Below are 8,915 nucleotides of genomic sequence, written 5' to 3'. Positions count from 1 at the left end.
CTGATCAGTGGCTTCTTTCTTTAGATTGAAAAAAAAATTAAAAGTCTTGTTTTATAAAGACAGCCATACATTGTCTCTTTCTTGTTTATTTAAGTAAACTATACAGGAATAGATTATTGTCTTTGTTGAGGGAGAGAAAGAGAGAGAGAGAGAGAGAGAGAGAGAGAGAGAGAGAGAGAGAGAGAAAGTGTGCAACTTGGTAAAAACCAATGATCCCAAGAGAGTACATGGCCCCAGAAGAACAAGATGTTTCTTCGACCGTGACTCAGAGTGAGAAACCCAAGACTCCAAATTCCAATTGACCACTTACACTCAGTCAGTAATTCTGTCACCCGGACGTTTGAAGGATGTCCAATTGTATGATGTCAGTATTCTCAGGGGAGCACCTCTCTCCCTTCATTTATTCCTTCCTATTTACCTTCTAAGATCATTTTATTAGGACAAACCCTGTTTGCTGCTCTGGTAGAACTCAATCATTTCCCCTCCTAGGGTCACGGCACAAGGCTTTGGATCGCTTCCACAACAAAACTAGCAATTCTGACTCTTCGTGCATGTTGTACAATGAAAATAGCCGTGAAGTGATCCTCGGGACACTTGGATTGTAACCTTCTTTCCTCTTTATGGCAGTGAGCAGGGGACCCCCGTCTGCTGGAAGTTTCATTTGTGACATCCTAAGTAAACCCTTTAAAAACTCTTCCATTTTTTTCTTTTCTTTTCTAATCATATGTGGGCTTAGTACATCAGAGCCGAGAGCAGACATTTTGGGGAGAAAGTTAATGCTGCCATACAGGCCACCAGAGCAGCTGTAGGAAACTTCATTAAAAAAAAAAAAGTCTGCAGTGCAGTATCTGTCTGCAAAGTCATTGACCTTGTACTGTGAACTGTGACTATCCATTTATTTCCACTCAGGAGTCTGGTTCAGGGGCTGGTTACAGTACAAACATTTCTTTGGTTCTGTGAGAAATTTGAGGGTTTGCAAATGTTTGCTCTCTGACTGACAATCTCGCTGACCATGAGTCTATACAATAAGGTGTGTGTGAACTTTCAAGTCACAAAACAGGCTGCAGAACCGATTCAGAGGTCAAGTTCCAGGAGCCAGAAGGCACACTAACAGAGCCTCACCCTCTGTGACTGACATGACGTAAGTCAGAGACCTCAGTTCAAAGTTTTATGTGACAGGACACATGGGTAGCCAAGTCTAGGGAGGAGGGGTAGGAAAGCCCAACGGTGAAGCTTGCCGGGAACAGGAAGCTGTCCTCGCTGGACCAACAAGGCTTTTGGACAGAGGAGCTCCGCTGCCTTTGTAGAAGCAACCAGGCTCCCAGTGGCCTGCCACCAGGGTGTGTTCTGGTCACAGTGAGTGTGTATTTTCTTACTGATTCACTTCTCCCTGCTCACAGAATCCAGAAAAGAGACACCATGCTATGGTATGGCTCTGCTCAGTGTGTCAGATCCCTTTACAGTACATAGCCATGTTTTACTGTGTTGTTGCTTTAGGATATTAGAGAAAAGTGTGTGTGTGTGTGTGTGTGTGTGTGTGTGTGTGTGTGTGTGTTTAATGTGGTAAGAAGCCATAGACCTGTGTTTCTTTATTCATATAAAGTTGTAAGTCTTTTGTTTCCATTAATATACCAAGTTAAACAGGTATGTGAACTTAACCACACCCTCCCTTGGTGAAAACCCATCCATTCTTCCCTTTTCTTTATGTTTTTAAGTAATTCATTTATTTACATCAAATGCTGCCCCCTCTTAGTCCCTCCCAAAGAGACCATCCTACCATCCCCCCTTCTCCTCTGAGAGGCTGGGCGCCCCACTAGGTATCCCCCAACCCTGGTGCATCAAGTCTCTGCCAGGGTAGGTGCATCTTTCTTACTGAGGCCAGACAAAGTAGCCCTGTTGGGGAACAGATACCACAGTCAGGCTATGGCTTTAGGGAGAGCCTCTGCTCCAGTTGTTGGTGGGCCTACATGGACACTGAGCTGCACGTCTGCTACGTATGGACCAGAGCCTCGTTCAAGCCTATATATGTTCTTTGGTTGTTAGCTCTGTCTCTGAGAGCTCCGAGGGGTCCAGGTTAGTAAATTCTATCAGTCTTCCTGTGGGGTTCCTATCCCCTCCAGAGTCTTGAATTCTTCCCTCAACTCTTCCATTGGAATTCCTAACGTCTGTCCAATGTTTGGCTGTGGGTATCTGTATCTGTTTTAGTCAGCTTCTGGGTAAAGCCTTTCAGAGGACAGTGGTGGTAGGCTCTTGTCTACACATATAACAGAGTGTCATTAATGAAGTCAGGAACTGGTGCTTGCCCATGGGATGGGTTTCAAGTTGGGCTGGTTATTAGTTGACCATTCCTCTGTCTTTGATCCTTCTTTGTCTCTGCATTTCTTTTAGACAAGACAAATTTTGGATTGAAAGTTTTGTGGGTGGGATGGTGTTCTTAGCCTGCCACTGTTGGTCCTGCCTGACTACAAGAGGTGGCCTCTTCAGGTTCCATGTCTCCACTGTCAGACAACTTGGCTAAGTTCACAGGCATTGACTCCTGGGAGCCTCCCCCATCTCAGGTCTCTAGGACTTCCGAAAGATTCTCCTCACTCCCTCACCCCTGGCAGCTGCAGATTCATTCTTCTGGTCCTCTGGGTCTCTCTCAGGTCGTCACACCTGATCCTGCTCCCCATTCCCCTCCCCCTCCCCTCTCCCACCTACTTTCCTCCCTCCCTCTGCTTCCTATGACTATTTTGTTCCCACTTCTAAGTGAGATTCTAGCATCCTTGCTTGGACTTTCCTTCTTGCTTAACTTCTTTGGGTGTGTCTTCCCTTTTCTTAAAGGAGTGACCTTCCTTCCCTGACCTGCCACCATGAATTGGCCTGTCAGCCCCAGACCCAGGTTGGTTGGTTCACTTTTCAAATCTCAACACAATATTTTTGTGTTCCTACTCTTGACCACTCAAGGTCCTGTGTGACCATCTCTCTTTGACTATCCTGGCTCTGCTTCTAAAACATCTTCCTTGAGAAGTCCTCTGTGTTCAGACTACGTGTGTCTGAGTCCCATGATGCTCTATGCCAGTGCTTCTCCATCTGGGCAATGTTGACATTCTGAGATGGAAAAATTGCCTCATTGGGAAAAGGCTATAATGTTCTTTCAGAATAGCAGACAGCAATTCTCGCTGTTACTCAATGCTGCATACTGAGTCACCATCCCTCTAGTTGTGACAACCACATCTTCAGACTTTACTAACTCATCCCAAAGAAGAAAACTTCCCCGAGTTGAGACCTTTGGTTTAGGCTTACCTATGCTACATCCCTCAGCAAATAATGTAGAAATTGGGTATTTATTTATCTAATCTAATCTAAGAGAATGAGAGCTTCTCAAGCACTTGGGGCATGTAAATTTATCCGTTAACTTCCATACCAAAGAGAGCCAGATGTGTACTGAGACTAGTGGTATATATACATTTAAGCAAAACTCAGTTGATGGCTTTCTGATGCCCACACCAAAAACTATTGCCTCAGAGGCTAGAGGAGTGACTCAGTGGTTAAGAACACTAGCTGCTCCTTCAGAGAGCCCAGGTTTGACACCCAGCACTCACTTGGTGGGTCACAACTATCTATAATCCCAGGTTCAGGGGATCCAAGGCCTTCTTTGCCTTTCTCTGGCTCCTGAAGAAACTGTTATCATGTGGTACACAGACATACATGTAGACAAAACACCCATACGCATAAGTAAAAATAAAAAATGTTTAAAAGAAACTATCAGATCTCAGTTGGCTTAAAATATGACTGTGGACCAATCAGCTAATGTCTTTGGGACTCCGTGTCACTCAAGTAGAAAAGGAAATAAGAACAGCAGCCTTGTTACTCTATCGGGTGAGAGAGCTCAAGTGTATGGAGGGTACAGTTGCAAGCACAGCCACGGTCAGGCAGCATAGCCTATGGGACACTGATGCTGTGCTGGTTTTCTCTGACCTAAAGCATGGACAACATTGAGGTCCTGGGTCTACCTCAGCAATGTAGTCCTCTATTACAGCATCTGGGGGGCTTTTCTTTAATGCAGAAGGTTATAAATTCAGGAAATGCTATTAAGAATAACCAAACCCCCATTATAACAATGAGGCTGATATAATTGCTGGACAGTCACAAGCAGAGCACACTGTTGTACAATATACGATGAATGTCCTAAAGGATGAGCACTTCTCTCTGTCTCAGGCCACCTAAGAAAGACTGAGCTCTGCTGAAGGAGCATCCTCTACCAGAGACCTGTCTGATCTCTGTGTCCGGGATGGATTGAGCATCCTATTCTTTGCCTTTTGATCTAGTTCCAGTCTGCCCTATGCTGAGATAGCTGTTTCCTTGATTCCTGAATCCTAATGTTAGTGATAAGTGAGGAACAAATCTTCCTTTAGGGAATGCTCGAAACCCCCAGAGCTGGTTGGGAATCTCATCCTGTCATAAAGGAGGTTCTCACCTATGAGACTTGTGGTAGATCACACGCTCCAGCAATGCGTTGTCTTACAGGAGGACTTTTCTCTCATTCTGCTCATCTTCTGGTTCCATTTCACTATTTTGTAACTTGAGTGTACACTCAGGGCATCTCATCATGGTGATATGTTACCCATCACTGTGACTGGTTGATCTATAGATCTCTCCACTCTCTGTAGCAGAATTCAGTTCAGATTGAGTTCAGCTTACAAAAGACCCCCGTCAGCAGGCAAATACCCATGAGCCCCCACTAAATCTCCCAATATAAACCCAGGAACAGCTAGACTGCAGAAGTAAAGTAACTCCTGAGTGATTTTTTCGAAGCTTCTATCCTTGACAAAAGCCAGTCTGGACTGTTTTGTTACTTCCTAAGTAACCAGACTAAGCTTTTTTTCCCACCTGCTCCTTCCCCCTCAATGCTGGCATTAAACATGAGTGACACCACACTAAGCCAAAATACTTTCTCTTTGGCCCATTTATTTTAATAACTCATTTGTTATCCTTAAAAAGAATCCTTATCAAGGCTTAATTCTATACCGCGGCTGCAGTATACAAAGTGCATATCAGTACCTGGCAGAAAAGAGGTAGATGGTTATTTACTCACGATGGTTACATATTAGTCTCCAGGTAGCACACTGTCAGAACTTAGACAGCAAGTGATGATAAAACTGCAATCAGTCTTTTTCTTACGAATTTCATGGGAAGATTAGTGAAAAATAGGTGTTCTGAAATCTTTCAAAGTGCTACACATTTTTTTTCTTTGCCTCTATCTTGCGCCCTCTACCGACGGCAAGTAGACATTGAATAAGCAAATGTAAAGATCACAGTTCTGTCTAGCTTATGATGAAAGTTATAACATGTAAACCATCTAAAAAAAATACATGGTATATTCTATTTGAAAACATAGGCATGATGTTTTTACATATGAATGTTATTATTCTTTAAAAATATATGCTGAGCCAGAAGTGGTTGTACATGCTTTCAACCTGGGAGATAGAGGCGGGCAGAGCTCTCTGTAAATTCAAGGCTGGTCTGGTCTACATAGTGAGACCCTGTCTCAACAAAATATATGATAAATATATCAATATATGTTGTGAGCAGCTAGGAAGATATCTTACTGGATAAATGACTTAGAAGGAAGGTAGAGAAGACAATCTCTGAGGACCTCTGGCTGAAGATGCATATTTTAAACAATAATAATTATGTTTTTATTCCAAAATATGTATGCATCCAGGAACCAGCAGAGATGTTAGCGACAGGGGCTATAAATGTATCTATTTTACACAGGAGAATAAATCAATAATAATTTTTCTTGATGCTAATACCCATGATATATGTGAATACCTACAAGTGGCTGAGGACGGTAACTCATGCCTGCTATCCCAGAATTTGGGACGGAAGACAGAAGATTGTGACTTCAAGGTCCACCTGTCCTACTTAGCAGAACTATATCAAAATAAAAATAATAACAAAACAAAAACTAGCAAAAAAATCCCCACAAAACCAGAGATATGTCTTGTTGGTTAAGAGCATATGTTCCTCTTGCAGTAGACCTGAATTAGGTTCCCAGCATCCACTGCAGGTGACTCACTACTGCCTGTAACTCTAGTTCCAGGGGATCCTACATCTTCTTTTGGCCTATGTAGGCTCCTTCATTCACAAGCACAAACCTCCACACAGACACATTCACATACACATACATGTAATTTAAATAACAAAATAAAAAATAAACACCTGAAGACACACACTGGTAAGACTTTCTTTTTTAAAAATTCTCTTTTTTATGTTTACTTTTCCTTCTTTAGTGCAGCAGGTGTACAGAATGCGTGTCTTCTCTTGCTGCATAAAGAAACCAAGCCAGATCTTGATGGCTTAAAAGCTCTGCGGTGTCATTTAGGTGGAGCACTGTGGAGACAGCTCATGTCTCTTCAGGCAGTGTTGTGTCAAAAGGATGTGGAGGAGTGGGCTAAAGGGCTCTGGGATGTTTGATCTTCGTAGTCAGCTAAACTGATCTGGAATCAGCATAAAGGGCAAGCCTCGGGCCACACCCGTAAGAGATTTTCTTGATCAAGTTATTTGACGTAGGAAGACTCATCCTGAGTGTGACTATCATCTTCTGGTGATAACCCAGATAACAGGAGATGAAAGAAAGAGGCATGGCTTTGTGCCTGCATGCCTTTGCTCTCACTGACAAGTTCATATAGACTGCTGCTACTGACGCTGACACTGGCATTGCTGCTGCTGCTGCTGTATGCCTGCATTGGTATCAGAACTCAGGTTCTTCAGGCTTCTGATGTGAACTGAAGAGCAGAGGTTCTTCAGGAACCCTGCAAGCCCTTCAGTACCAGATTACAAAGACTGAAGCACCCAGCCTTGTAGAATGAGCAGCCACTGGGTTCTCAGCCTCTTGAGTATGAAAGCAGCCTTCCTTGGGTACTCATATGGTGTAAACTGATCTAATAAACTTTAGCATATATTTGTTCTGTTCTATTCCTCTAGAGAAGTTTAATTAATACATGCTCCTGTTTGAAACAACTGTTTTCATACCTGAAAAACTGATACTAGCTGTTGGAGAGGTTAGCCAGGGCTGCTTCTAAAGGTTTTAACCCCTTCCTAGACACCCTCATTTTAGACTGTCTTCTTGACATGGTTGTCTAGGTTCAGAGAGCTAGTTCTGACAAAACCAAGAAGCTCTGTGCCATTAGTTACGGCTCAGTCTTAGAGCTCACAGGATATCACTACTTTACTTGTGCATGCTACAGGAGAACTCTTCCATTGAGCTGCACTCCCACTACCGCCCCACCCCACCCTCAGTGCACTGAGACAGGTCTTGTCCAAGCTGGCTTTGAACTCATTATCCTATGCATCTGCCATTATACCTGGTAGAATGGTACTTTTGATACAGTCAGAAGACTGGGAACCCAGATTCCACTTCTGCACTGGAAGAGTGTTAAGGTCATATCATAAATGATTATGGGAAATGGGAGAGTGTGTCACTTTTAGAAAGTACAGCTAGTATCCTTTTAAAGTTACTAAACAAGGAAAAGGTATTCACCCTTCTAATTAAGCTTTGTAGAGAAATGAGAAATACCTACAAATAGGAATATCTAGATCTAAATCCTGTTTCCATATATCTGGAGACTTGCTGCTGAGTCACACATATTAAACAAAAGCGGTGACAATGGGCCCAGTGAAATGACTCACAGGTAAACATGGTTTTTGACAAATCTGATGCTTGATTCAATCTCTGGCACCCACATGGTGGAAGAAGAGAACCAGTTTCTGCAAGTTGTCCTCAGGCCTTCACAGGAAGGCCTTAGCACGTGTGTACCCAAACAAAATTAATTGATTAATGTAGCAACAAAAAATTAAAACAAGTAGTAGAGACATTTAAGTCAGTATCACCAGCGAGATAATGCACTTTGAAGAACGTTTTAGGGTTTTACTGCTGTGACCAGACACCATGACTAAGGCAAGTCATATAAAAGACAACATTTAATTGGGGCTGGTTACAGGTTTAGCAGTTCAGTCCAGTATCATCAAGGCAGAAGCATGGCAGCATCCAGGCAGGCATGGTACAGGCAGAGCTGAGAGTTCTACATCTTCATCTGAAGGCTGTTAATGGAAAACTGACTTCCAGGCAGCTAGGATGAGGGTCTTAAAGCCCACACCCACAGTGACACACCTACTCCAACAGGACCACACCTCTTAATATTGCCACTCCCTGGGCCAAGCATATACAAACCATCACAAGAACCAAGTATAGTCACGAATATACATTAAGTAATCAGTAGATGTTTAAGAAGACAAAACAAAATAAATAAAATATCCAATAAAAAAACAAACAATGAACAAACAAAGACAAAAAAGAAAACAAAACAAAGATGGAGGAATACCACTATATTACCTTTCCAGAAGTTCTGACATACTGGCCCTCAGATCTGTTCTTAGCACAATCCTTTTCCCTTCCTAAACTCTTTTTCAGAGCCTCATCATAGAACATTAATAGAAGATGAACATGGGAAAGGAAAATGATTGGTACAGATAATAGAAATGCTTTAGTAAAAGGCTCAGGGACAGTGCAAAGGAGGAGAAGGAAGGGATGGAAGAGGAAGTGGAAGGGGTGGAGTGCATGCAAAGCTGCTGCCTCCCAGGCATGAGATGCAAGCACACCCCTGAGCTCTTACAGATCTTACTTGCACTAAGGCAGCCTGAGATCAGATCCATTGATATTCCATCACAAGGTGGGACAGAGATCAAGATCATTTCCTTTTCCTGGGGATTTATTGACAGTTAATGTCTATAAACATCTATAATGCTAGAGGGGGGCTCGGGGGGGCCGCTATTAAGTTGCCCAAGCTCCTGTCAACAACCCTTATTCAGGATCCTGTGAGTCACCTTACTTAAACTCCTCCATTTGCACACACACACACACACACACA

The 8,915-nt window shown here is 43.0% G+C and overlaps 1 protein-coding gene across 1 annotated transcript in view; it reads left to right on the top strand.

The window, feature by feature from the left end:
- Positions 1-1,259: 1,259 nt before the first annotated feature.
- Pctp (phosphatidylcholine transfer protein) overlaps positions 1,260-8,915 on the top strand; it is a 40,204-nt gene continuing 32,548 nt past the window's right edge. Inside the window, exon 1 of the mRNA XM_028772337.1 lies at positions 1,260-1,356. The gene's annotated coding sequence lies outside the window, so the exon portion shown is untranslated. The remainder of the gene's footprint in view (positions 1,357-8,915) is intronic.

Source organism: Grammomys surdaster, unplaced genomic scaffold (genome assembly GCF_004785775.1).
Source record: "Grammomys surdaster isolate TR1022 unplaced genomic scaffold, NIH_TR_1.0 213, whole genome shotgun sequence".
Lineage (NCBI taxonomy): Eukaryota > Metazoa > Chordata > Mammalia > Rodentia > Muridae > Grammomys > Grammomys surdaster.
Note: the sequence above shows the minus strand (reverse complement) of the source record. Positions and strands in the feature narration are given on the sequence as shown.